We start from the raw sequence: 12,358 nt of genomic DNA on the forward strand, positions 1-12,358 counted from the left end.
AAGGGATTACAAAGGACAGAAGGACAGTTCCACAGAGTAACAAAAAAGAAAATATTATAAAATACAGAAGTAATTTTAGCTCTCTAGTCCTCAAGCCCAGCAAGCAGCACGAAAGCAAAAGCAAAACATCTTGCAAAAATCACCCAATCTGCTTCCGCCACGTGACCCAAAAAAACCCCCACTTCCGGCTTCTTCTCTCCAGGCCGCATGGCCGCGGAGGCCTCGTTTTGGTCGCCGTTTTGCCTGTCCCAGGTCAGTAGCCTTTCTGAATTCGTTCGTTTTTGTGAACACCCCTAAACAAACGCTCGTCCCTGGGGAGGGGGGTTACGTGTGTATAGCCATTTGTGTTAAAATTAAGAATAAGTCCCGCTTGAATAACTGCACCTGCTTTTAATTAAACAGCCGGTTGCATTTAAACATGGCGACCTTGTTAAAGATGGACTCTATGGCTCCCTTTTTGTCCAGGCACCCAGCGGAAAGGGTTTTTTTTTAAATAAAATAAAATAAACTCTTAGGGTTTTTCTTTGCATTTGTTCCAATTTATTTTGCACCCTGCTTTTAAGTCCCGTTGAATAACTACCTGCCAGTTGCATTTAAATATGGCGACCATCTTGAAGAGCCACCGATGGACTCTGGGGCTCCCATTTTCTTCCAGGCACCTAGTAGAAAAGTTTTTTTAAATAAAATAAAATAAACTCCTAGGGTTTTTCTTTGCATTTGTTCCAATTTACTGTGCGCCCTGCTTTTAATGAAACAGCCAGTTGCATTTAAATATGGCGACCATCTTGAAGAGCCACTGAAGGACTCTGTGGCTCCCTTTTTCTTCCAGGCACCCAGTGGAAAGGTTTTTTTAAAAATGAAATAAAATAAACTCCTAGGGTTTTCTCCTCAGATTAGCCAGGCGAGGTGAACCAGCTACATGCTGAAGCTGCCTGTGTGCGTGCAGAGGCAGAGGAGAGAGCATTGAGACCAGCTCCTACAGCATCTTGAAAGCCTGGTGTTTTCTCTCCCTTCCTTTTATGCCAAGGGTAGCCTTGTTAAATTTCATTCTGATGTGGTCTTGTTTCTTGAGCTGACCTCCCATTTTGCTAACAATCTCTATCTTCCCCAAGGTCAACCTTATGTTGGTCTATTGCCATTTCTCTTTCAAATGGCTGGGATTTTATACTTGATTGGGTTGTCCTCCATGTAAGCTTGCTAAGATACCACACCTTCACACAACGGGCTTGCACGGCTACACAAAGGATGCTATTTGGAAGCCGTGAATTCCTTGCTCATAGGATCCGGGTCCTTGGGTTGGCTCTGAGGATGCACTGAGGACTTTCTCAGATAGGTGTCTTTCCACTCTGGCTTTCAGTGCCACAATCATAAAGGTTGGGTAGCTGTGCCGGGTCTGACACAACACAGGCCAACTTTAGAAGCAACTACACGGAGCATTTCAGAAGATGGAGATCCCCCAAGTGATATTAGAAAACCTGAGGAGGAGAAACGATGAAGAGCTTGGCTAAGGTCTTTGGTGCCTTCAAGGGGGATTCATCTTGATCCTCACGTCAACTTCTTTCATTCACTAATCTTTATCAAGAGCATGATAGAAGAAAATTAGAGATGGTGCCAAACATAGATTTCCAGATGCTGTTGGACCACAGCCCCCAGCATCCCTTACTCTGGCTTGAGGTTGCTGGGAGTTATAGTTTAGCAACATCGGGACAAGTTTTCTATCTCTCTCATCTATCTATCCATCCATCTCTATTTCATCTATATCTTTATCCACCCTTTCTCTCTTTTTTTTTATCTCTTTTGTCTATATCTTCACATTTTATATCTCTTTATCTCATCTATATTTCACTTACTTATCCATTTGTCTATCCATCTATCTCTTCTCTGATTCCTCTCTCCCTCCCTCCCTCTTTCCCTCCCTGCAATATGTTTTTTTGCTTGTAATCCATGGAGAAAGTACTCTACGTATCATAAAGAAAAAAAACACACTTTTTGTAACATAACTGCTGTTAAAAGTGAAATGAATGCAGTAGAGCCATCATATACCAACAATATTAAAAATACTCATTGTGTGATATCTCACTGGTTGAATAATTTAAGAGATGTCGTAGTTATCCAGTGTGTTAAGTTTTCCTTCTCCCTCCTTGCCTCTTTTTCCTTATGTCGTGTCATCCCGACTATAAGTGTACAGGCCAAATGGTATAAAAAAGACTTTTGCAGAAATATTAGCAACTTTATTAATAAAAGTTAACAACACAATTCTTCATGCAACCCATGTAAAAAACAGGCAGGCTTTGATTTTTTTGTGACTTCTTTTCCCCCTTTCAAGTGCCCCCTGGAGTCTTGTGTAAAGAAAAAAACATACAGCCTCTTTTATCCCTTTTTCTAATTAATAAATACAAAAAAAGAAAGCATCAAATTCTAAAGGAACAAGCTAAAACAAGAAATGAAAACATGCAGGATATATATTTACAGAACATCTATATCCATAAAGGGAAGTGATGATTCATTACAGACATTCATAGCTAATCTATATTCATTAATTGTGCAAACCACAGAATAGTTGCAGCCATATGTTTGTCTTTCCAGGGCTGCCCTTGTGGCTTCTCAAGCATAGGAGCCAGAAGGAAGATGGGAATCCCAACTATTTTCAGCTCTGTAGGGATAGACAGCCCTTGTGCCTGTTTGCTTAGTGGTCTATTTCAACTTGTAATTGGAGAAAGGTGTTATGAACTTTACAAGGGTGGTAGGGTTAGGTTAGCTGGCCCAAGGAAAGCAGAAAAGAGTCCTCCTTAAGGGAGGTGGGCAAAAGGTTCCCAAGAGGAAGCCACCTCACGCAGGACCAAGCAAAGGTAGGGAAGTCCATGCATCCTCTTTGGAGTGAATCTCTCCCACCAGCTATTTTTTGGGAAAAATCTAAGGCCAAGTCAACTGTGAGTCAGCGTTCTGGAATGTAACGTTTGCTCCTTTCTGAAGTAGGACTGAAGATTTGCAAGATCAGAAATTGTCTTCTAACTCTGTTTTTTCTTTCCTTCTGACACTAGATATGGGAAGGAATCGACATAGAGACCATGATGCCCATCCGCTTCCTGACGCTGCAACCCATGGCGCTCTGCTACTGACGGCGGCAGAGTAGCTGCAACCGGGTGGTGGGAGGCTTTGGAGATGGCTGAGCTTGTTTGGGTGGATGGGAGGGCTACATGTCTCTTGGAGCAACTGCCACAGATCCACGAAGTTCAGATTCATCTGGACCAGCCACATGGATTCCCGTCTTGAGTTGAAGACCAACCTTCCAGTGTCCAGTAAAAGGACCTCTGCTTTGATGCAATGTTGTAGTGTTTGATATATTTGTGCAGTTGTTACATGTTTTACTTCTAGCTTCCTGGGCTGTTACAAATCCCCAAACACCAAAAGGACCCCCCACTCCACATTATGAGGGGGGGGTGCCATTATAAGGGGATGCCCATGGTAAGCTAGCTTTCGGGGCGAATGGCTATATATATTACAGGTAGTCCTTGACTTAATGGCCACATTTGAGTCCAGAGCTTCTGTTGCTAAGCGAGGCATTTTGTTAAGTTGAGTTTTGCTTAATTTAATGACTTTTCTTGCTACATTTGTTAACTGCAGTTGTTGAATTAGTAACATGGTTCTTAAGCGAATTGACTTCGCTTTTCAGATCACAAAATGCAACCACCTGACCCTAGGACACTGCACCCATCATAAGTATGAGTCAGTTGTCAAGCTTCTAAACTTTAATCACATGCCACGAGGATGTTGCAATTGTAAGCTACTTCCTTCAGTGCTGTTATATCTTCAAATAGTCACTAAATGAACTCTTTTAACTCAAGGGCTACCTATACCAGCTTTTATGTAGTAATATATATACACATTCTTTTATGTACATATTAGCATTTTGTACAGATAGTTCTATTTATTAAATATGCTAATATGCACATATATGTGTATGTATATATATGCACACAGAGACATAATTTGTCTATTCCTAGAATAAACTAATTATGCCAAGAAGTCTGCATGTGTATATATGTATATATACATGCCCCAACCTTTCGCTTCTCATCCAAGAAGCTTCTTCAGTTCTGACTGAATGGTGGGGAATGGAACGATTTATATTCTTTGCAGTCATCTGGTCCTTAGTACCCCAAAGGTAAGTCGTTAGCTCTCTGAGAGTCGTTGAGGCCACTTGGGGGTTTATCTGTATCCTCGGGGTCACCTGGACCAGTGTGGAGATGGGCCTGGGACCTTCTTGGGACGGCTGCAAGGACCGTGTTGGAGACAGGAGGTAAGTGGTGTCGTATTCCTCCCCCTCTGTTGAGAGGCCTGTTCGGTTTTAACACAGCTGGCCTCTTTGACCCCTCTTTCAAACCAGCGGTCCTCTCTATCCAGACCGTGGACTGTCTTTGAAAGAGTAGCCTTCGCTTTCAAATGCAGATGGACTGCTAAATCTTGTCCTGTTGGGCCATGCATTTGTGGTTTGTTTTGTTTCTCCAGTGTGCAGTTCTGTACGTCTCACTACATTCTACTGCACATATAGCATTGCTCAGTTTGTGAGCGTTTTATTCTTGGGGTGGACAAGCTTCTGCCTTAGTGCAGTTTCTCAATCTTGGCAACTTTTTTAAGATGTGTGAACTTCAGCTCCCAGAATTCCTGAGTGAGCATGCTGGCTGAGGAATTCTGGGAACTTAAGTCCACACATCTTAAAAGTTGTCAAAGTTTTGAGATACTGTCATAGTGTATTTTGGGGTTGAAAGTGTGCACGTATGTTGAGTTAGTTGAAAATCCTTCTGAGCTTTTTAGATATTCCTGTGCATTATGGTTTAATATTGCTTCATTTGTTGTTCTTTTGTCCTTATTGGGGGCAGTAAGCGGGGGGAGACAAAGGCTCCTACTGGATCTTTGTCTGGATTTGAGGAAGGCCCTGTTGGGATAGCCACAGGTTCTGAGGGCTTCAGTGTGTTTTAGTCCTTTTCCCTCTTTGCTGGTAGGTAAACCTTCAGCCCAGTGATGTAGGATTCTGATGACTTCCGTGTTTTTGTTCCAGTGAATGTAAACACTGGGTTTTCTGTATACTTCAGTGTTGAAGTATGAATTGTGTCCTGATGGGTTTGTTCACCTATGTTGTGCCACGTGCTTGTGAAGTAGTAGTTTTGTTCACAAACGCATGGCACAACATAGGCGAACAAACCCATCAGGACAAGATTCAGCAGTTCATCTGTCTGTGGAGATTCTTAGCCAGATCATGGTTTGCTCCAAAGGTCCTTTTCCAAGAGGTAACTAGACTTCCTTTGTTTTTTCTTGAAGATTTTCACTTCTCATCCAAGAAGCTTGATGGATGAGAAGTGAAACATCTTCAAGGAAGAAAAAAAGAAGTGCAGTTGCCTCTTGGGAAAGCACATTTGGAACAGCAGTCCATCTGCATTTGAGAGATGAAGGCCACTCTTGAAGACAGCAAAGTCCACGTTCTGGATGGAGAGGACCCCTGGCTTGAAAGAGGAGTCAGAGGCCATCAGTGTTAAAGCCAAACAGGCCTCTCTCAACAGAGGGGGAGGGATAGACACCTCCTGTCGCCAACACGGTCTTTTCAGCAGCCCCAAGAAGGTCCCAGGCCCATCTCCACACTGGTCCAGGTGACTCCGAGGACACAGATAAATCCCCAGGTGGCTTCAACGGAGCTAACGACGACCTTTGGAGTACTCAGGAGCAGATGACTGCAAAGAATATAAATCCTTCCATCTCCCACCATTCAGGCAGAACTGAAGAAGCTTCTTGGATGAGTGGGGGGGGAAGGGTGGGGGGGAGGTGGGGGGAGGAGGGAGGGGGGTGCGGGTGGGGAGGGGGGGAAACATAAGGGAGGGGGCACCACGCTGAAATCCAGCTCTATAGAGCCAAGCCACAGAGTGTGGGGTTCCCTCTTATACACCCGCCCGCCCACACCCTCCCCCCTCCCGCCCCCCCCTCCCCCCCCTCCCCCCCACCACCCACACCCCCACCACCCACACCCCCCTCCCTCATCCACCCTCCTCCATTACTGTATCTGCCTGTGTACTTTAACACATTCACACAGTCATCTAAGATCTATTGGGACCTTTTTTCCTAATAGATCTTAGCCTATATTGTTCTATGTGTCTGTGTATCTTAACACAGACACATAGAACAATATAGGCTAAGATCTATTGGGAAAAAAAGGTCCCAATAGATCTTAGATGACTGTGTGCATGTGTTAAAGTACACAGGCACATACAGTAATAGGCATATTCCCTAACATATGGTATATGTTTATGTATCTACATACTACCATATATTAAGGTGTATACCAGTGTTTGTTTCTCAACCTTGACAATTTTAAGGCATGTGGACTTTCAACTCCCAGAATTCTGGGAGTTGAAGTCCACATGCCTTAAAATTGTCAAGGTTGAGAAACACTGGTGTATACCATAATAAAGTTACCAGCTCTAGGCTTCAAAAGAACAAAAAAGCCACTAGAGGGCAGCAAATTACATTTGGCACCATCTAGTGGCCTACCATCTTTTTTGCAGCCCAGATCTGGTAACCTTTAGAGCAGGGGTTCTTGACCTTGGCAACTTTATAAGATTTGTGGACTTCAACTCCCAGAATTCCTCAGCCAGCAAAGCTTTACTGGCTGAGGAATTCTGGGAGTTGAAATCCACAAGTCTTAAAGTTGCCAAGGTTGAGAACCTCTGCTTTAGAGCAGTCTTTTTCAAACTTGGCCATTTTTAAGGTGGATGGCTTTGAACTCCCAGAATTACTTGGGAGTTGAAGCCCCCCCACATCTGACAAGTTTGCAAAACACTGCCCTGGCTCTATACACAATATACATCCAGCTGCATGTGTGCATCTTTCTTCTGCAGCTCCACTGATTTTATATATATATATACAGGCAATCCAGGGACCCTCCATCATGTCACAATTTGCCTCTTCGGCAACAGTTTTCAAGAAGGAAGTTCCTAGAAAAGGAAGTGTCTTGATGGAGGCATCAGGATACCTCCAGAATACCAAAACCATCTTCCTGCTCTGGAAAAATTCCTTTGGGGAAACTGCTGGATTAGCCCAATCGGCGTGAGGAAAATAAGGACATTTAAAGTTGCCCAGAAAAGACCGTTTTGCCCATATATACCAATCACTTTTCTCCTGATTGCACAAGGACTGCAAACTCTCAGGTGCTGAGGTCTTGCCCATCCGAGTTCTCTCTGGCCACCAAGTCCCATCATCCTCAGTCCATGCTGCAACGGCCGAGGAGAGGAATAACTGTGGTGCTCTCCCTGCTAGTTTGGCAGCTGCCCTAGCCCACCCAGCAGGAAGGCCCCACGACTTGTGCTTCGTTTTGTGACCAAGCCAAAGAACCGGCATAGAGAACGGATCAGGGAAAGATCCTCATACTGCACCAAGTTAGAGATGCAATACAACTCCAAGCAGCCCCAGGCAGCACGGTTAAAGAGGGGTGCTGCTTCGGCAGTCCTGGTGCGATCAGGCAAAGTGCCAGTGGAGCTGGAGAAGAAAGGATACTTACACACATGCTTGACTTACCTGTGGCGGGATTTTCTCCAACTGGGATGGCCTCTGGATCGTCTCCTAAGGTGGGATTTTGAAAACCAGCAACCCTGACAATAAAACAGCCCTTTTCAAGCATACCAACCCCCTCATCCCGAGACCAACGCTTAATAAAGATATTTTATTTACAAGAAAAACGCTCCCAAAGTCTCGTCTTCTTCTTAAGATCTCCAGATGTTGCAGGTAGCGTCGGCGCCTGTTCCAGAAAGGCAGCACTGAACTATTTCAGCTAGGTGCAAGGAATGGAAGCCCTCCCTTCCACCAGAATGGTCTCTGCACACGTGGGCTACAACCTGTCTTACTACCTCCTGATTTATGGGCTAAAGCTTTTATTATCTTCTCCTGATTCTTGCCTATCTATCATGGCTCCTGTTACCCACCATCTCTTCTTCGGTCCTACAGCACTGTTATTAAAGCTTTGGGGAGACCCCCATGTGTCCCCCCTTCTTCTGCTGCCTGCTTGGCCAACCCGTGGCTTCCGAGCCCTCCAAAGAGGTCTGCAGGAACGCCATCCTTGGGGTTCTCCTTCTCCAGGGTCCAACCCAGCTGGACTTCCCTTCTTCCCACCCTGCCTAGATGTTGTCATAGGGGACCACAAGGCCAATGTTGTAGCTGTAGCCGACCACTTCGTTGTAAGAGGAGCAGCAGATAGGAAGGACGCTCTCTGCCACCAGCTTGTCTGTGGAGAATTCGTAGGTGTAGATAATGCCTCTGTGCCTGTTCAGAGAGAAGCAAGGGGAGAAAAGGGAAAAGAAAATAAGCAGGGTGCTTTTCAACCAGCCTGGTTCCCAACAGTTCAAAACCCTTTGGAGCAACTTTCCAACCTTGGCAACGTTAAGATGTCTGCACTTCAAATTCAAGCTGGTTGGGGAATTCTGGGAATTGGTCCACACGTCTTAAAGTTGCCCAGATTGAAGAACGTTGCTCAGACCAGGGGTCTTCAAACTTGGCCCTTTTACGACTTGTGGACCTCAACTCCCAGAATTCCTCAGCCAGCATGTTGAGGACCCCTGCTCCAGACTCTGGTTCCTCTCTAGGGCCAAGGAGATGTTAAAATGCAAGCACATCAATTCAGAGTAGGCCCATGTGCTTGAAGGAGCACCCTTACTGGTTCCAGGTTGTTCTACTTTTAGAGTAGTGCTTCTCAACTTTGGCCACGGTAAGACATGTGGACTTCAATCCCCAGATGGACTATAATCCCCATCAACCTTAGCCAAGCCAACCCATAATAATGGGTGCTGGAACATCTTACCACCCATCACCCAGGGTTTGTTCTTCCAAGCCACTTGCCGCTCACTAGAGCTTGCCTGCGATTTATAGCTGGCTACCCTCCCATCCTAAACCTGGCTTGGCCACAACATCCTGGCTCTCTGCCACTATAAGCTCTCAAAGGCTCCTCCATTGTGGCTTCTTCTCTTTCCCTTTGTTTAAACCAGGGGTCTTCACACTTGGCCCTTTTATGACTTAAAAGTTGATCCACAAGTCATAAAAGGGCCAAGTTGGAAGACCCTTGATTGAAACTGAGGAAGGCCAACTTGGGAGAATGCCTCCCAGTGTCCCACAATATTGTCTAGCTAAAGTTGCTGGGAATTGTAGTCTAGCAACCTTGAGTGGTGTCACAGGGCGCCTCCTGCTGGTTGAGATAAAAAGTACCACCGTGAAGGTCAGCTCTCACCTTCGCTGAGTGGTCAAGTCGTCGTCCGTGATGCTGGCCCCTCCGGGAGTCTTTTCATTGGGGATGTTGGCCGTGATGAGGCTGTGGGAGCTGAAGCGGAGGTGGCGAACTGGGTGCCTGGAAAAAAAAAAAAGGGAACCAAAGAGTCTATAAGTAGCTCTTCAACAACGTCTCCATGTTTAAATGCAGAGGACAAGAAACTGACTGTTTAATTAAAAGCAGGGTGCACAGTAAATTGGAACAAATGCAAAGCAAAACCCTAGGAGTTTTTTTTAATTATTATTATTATTATTTTTAAAAAAAACCTTTCCACTGGGTGCCAGTGGCTCTTCAAGAAGGTCTCCATGTTTAAATGCAACTGGCTGTTTAATTAAAAGCAAGTGCAGTTATTCAAGTGCACAGTAAATTGGAACAAATGCAAAGTAAAACCCTAGGAGTTTATTTAATTTTATTTAAAAAAAAACCCTTTCCGCTGGGTGCCTGGACAAAAAGGGAGCCATAGAGTCCATCTTTAACAAGGTCGCCATATTTAAATGCAACCGGCTGTTTAATTAAAAGCAGGTGCAGTTATTCAAGCGGGACTTATTCTTAATTTTAACACAAATGGCTATACACACGTAACCCCCCCCCAGGGACGAGCGTTTGTTTAGGGGTGTTCACAAAAACGAACGAATTCAGAAAGGGTCCTGACCTGAGACAGGTAAAACGGCGACCAAAACGAGGCCTCCGCGGCCATGCGGCCTGGAGAGAAGAAGCCGGAAGTGTTTTTTTTTTTTTTTGGTGACTGGTCACATGGCGGAAGCAGATTGGATGAGCCTTTCAGTCCCGCATTGCAACATTGTGACACGTGACATGCCTGAGACAGCTGAAAAAAAAAAAACGGAGTTTGTGTTCTTTTATTTTCTTATTTTACACTTCATTCCTGTGTCTTTTGGGGTACAGGGAAGGGATTGGGGGGGGTTGCACGTAGAAGAGCTCAGAAGGACAAACCAGCTAACTCAGGAGTCTACAAATTAAGCAACTTTAAGACCTGTGGACTTCAACTCCCAGAATTCCTCAAACAGCCATGAGGGCTGAGGAATTCTGGGGGTTGAAGTCCACAAGTCTTAAAAGTCTTAAAAGTGCCAAAATAACCACACGAGGGCACTGTTTCCATGCCTTGTGCTATATAGACGTTCTTTCTAGTCCAGCGGTTCTCAACCTATGGTTCGCGACCCCATTTTGGGTCGATCGACCATTTTAGGAGGGTCGCCAAAGAAGGCGATCCGCCATTTTCCCCCCCTCAGGGGCCGGCGCCGCGCATGCGCGCCGCGCATGGGTCTATGTAGTCCCCTTCAGGCTGCCATGCCCAAAATAACCAGAAGAGGGCACCCTTTTCATGCCCTGTGTTGTAGATGGTCTTTGTAGTCCATGTGAGGCTGATATGCCCAAAATAACCACAGGAAGGCACCCTTTTCTTGCTCTATGCTATAGATGGTCTTTGTAGTCCCTGTCGGGCTGATATGTCCAAAATAATCACAGGAGGGCACTCTTTTATACCCTATGTTATATATGGTCTTTGTAGTTCCTTTCAGGCTGCCATGCCCAAAACAACCACAGGAGGGCACCCTTTTCATGCCCTGTGCTATAGATGGTCTTTGTAGTCACTGTCAGGCCGCTATGCTGAAAATAACCACGAGGGCACTCTTTTTATGCCCTGTGTTATATATGGTCTTTGTAGTCCCTGTAAGGCCACTATGCCCCAAATAACCACAGGAGGGCACTCATTTCATGCTCTCTGCTCAAGATGGTCTTTGTAGTCCCTGTCAGGACGCTATGCCTAAAATAACCACAGGAGGGCACTCTTTGCATGCCCTGTGCTATAGATGGTCTTTGTAGTCCCTGTCAGGCTGATATGCCTGAAAATACCACGGGAGGGCCCTCTTTCCATACCCTTTGTTACATATGGTCTATGTAGTCCTGTTCAGGCTGCCATGCCCAAAATAACCACAGTAGGGCACCCTTTCCATGCCCTGTGTTATATATGGTCTTTGTAGTCCCTTTCTTGCCGCTATGCCCAAAATAACCACAGGAGGGCACTCATTTCATGCTCTCTGCTCAAGATGGTTTTTGTAGTCCCTGTCAGGACGCTATGCCTAAAATAACCACAGGAGGGCACTCTTTGCATGCCCTGTGCTATAGATGGTCTTTGTAGTCCCTGTCAGGCTGATATGCCTGAAAATACCACGGGAGGGCCCTCTTTCCATACCCTTTGTTACATATGGTCTATGTAGTCCTGTTCAGGCTGCCATGCCCAAAATAACCACAGTAGGGCACCCTTTCCATGCCCTGTGTTATATATGGTCTTTGTAGTCCCTTTCTTGCCGCTATGCCCAAAATAACCACAGGAGGGCACTCTTTTCATGCCCTGTGCTATAGGTGGTCTTTGTAGTCCCTTTCCGGCTGCCATGCCCAAAATAACCAGAAGAGGGCACCCTTTTCATTCTCTGTGCTATAGATGATCTTTGTAGTCCCTGTCAAGCTGATATGCCCAAAATAACCACAGGAGGGCACTCATTTCATGCCCTGTGCTATATAGATGGTCTTTGTAGTCCCTGTCAGGACGCTATGCCTAAAATAACCACAGGAGGGCACTCTTTTCATGCCCTTTGTTATATATGGTCTATGTAGTCCCCTTCAGACTGCCATACCCAAAATAACCGCGGAGGGCACTCTTAGCATGCCCTGTGCTATAAATGGTCTTTGTAGTCCCTGTCTGGGTGCTATGCCCAAAAATACCACAGGAGGGCACTCTTTTCATATCTTTTGTTATATATGGTCTATGTAGTCCCCTTCAGGCTGCCATGCCCAGAATAACCACAGGAGGGCACTCTTAGCATGCCCTGTGCTATAGATGGTCTTTGTAGTCCCTTTCTTGCTGCTATGCCCAAATAACCACAGGAGGGAACTCTTTTTATGCCCTGTGCTATAGATGGTCTTTGTAGTCCCTGTCAGGACGCTATACCCAAAATAACCAGAGAAGGGGACTCTTTGCATGCAATGTGTTATATATGGTCTTTGTAGTCCCTGTCAGGCCGCTATGCCCAAAATAACCAG

The 12,358-nt window shown here is 45.4% G+C and overlaps 2 long non-coding RNA genes across 2 annotated transcripts; one reads left to right on the forward strand and one right to left on the reverse strand.

Moving 5' to 3' along the window:
• The first annotated feature begins 96 nt into the window (after nucleotides 1-96).
• On the forward strand, nucleotides 97-3,325 carry LOC120308632. The gene is made up of 2 exons (XR_005556892.1): nucleotides 97-252; nucleotides 3,042-3,325. It is a non-coding gene; the product is annotated as an uncharacterized LOC120308632 (long non-coding RNA).
• Nucleotides 3,326-7,693: 4,368 nt separating this feature from the next.
• LOC120308633 lies at nucleotides 7,694-10,032 on the reverse strand. The gene is made up of 3 exons (XR_005556893.1): nucleotides 9,954-10,032; nucleotides 9,263-9,379; nucleotides 7,694-8,304 (listed from the first exon to the last, which is right to left on the reverse strand). It is a non-coding gene; the product is annotated as an uncharacterized LOC120308633 (long non-coding RNA).
• Between the last annotated feature and the right edge of the window lie 2,326 nt (nucleotides 10,033-12,358).

Source organism: Crotalus tigris, unplaced genomic scaffold, assembly GCF_016545835.1.
Source record: "Crotalus tigris isolate CLP2741 ecotype Arizona unplaced genomic scaffold, ASM1654583v1 scf7180000017940.1788314, whole genome shotgun sequence".
NCBI classification, from domain to species: domain Eukaryota; kingdom Metazoa; phylum Chordata; class Lepidosauria; order Squamata; family Viperidae; genus Crotalus; species Crotalus tigris.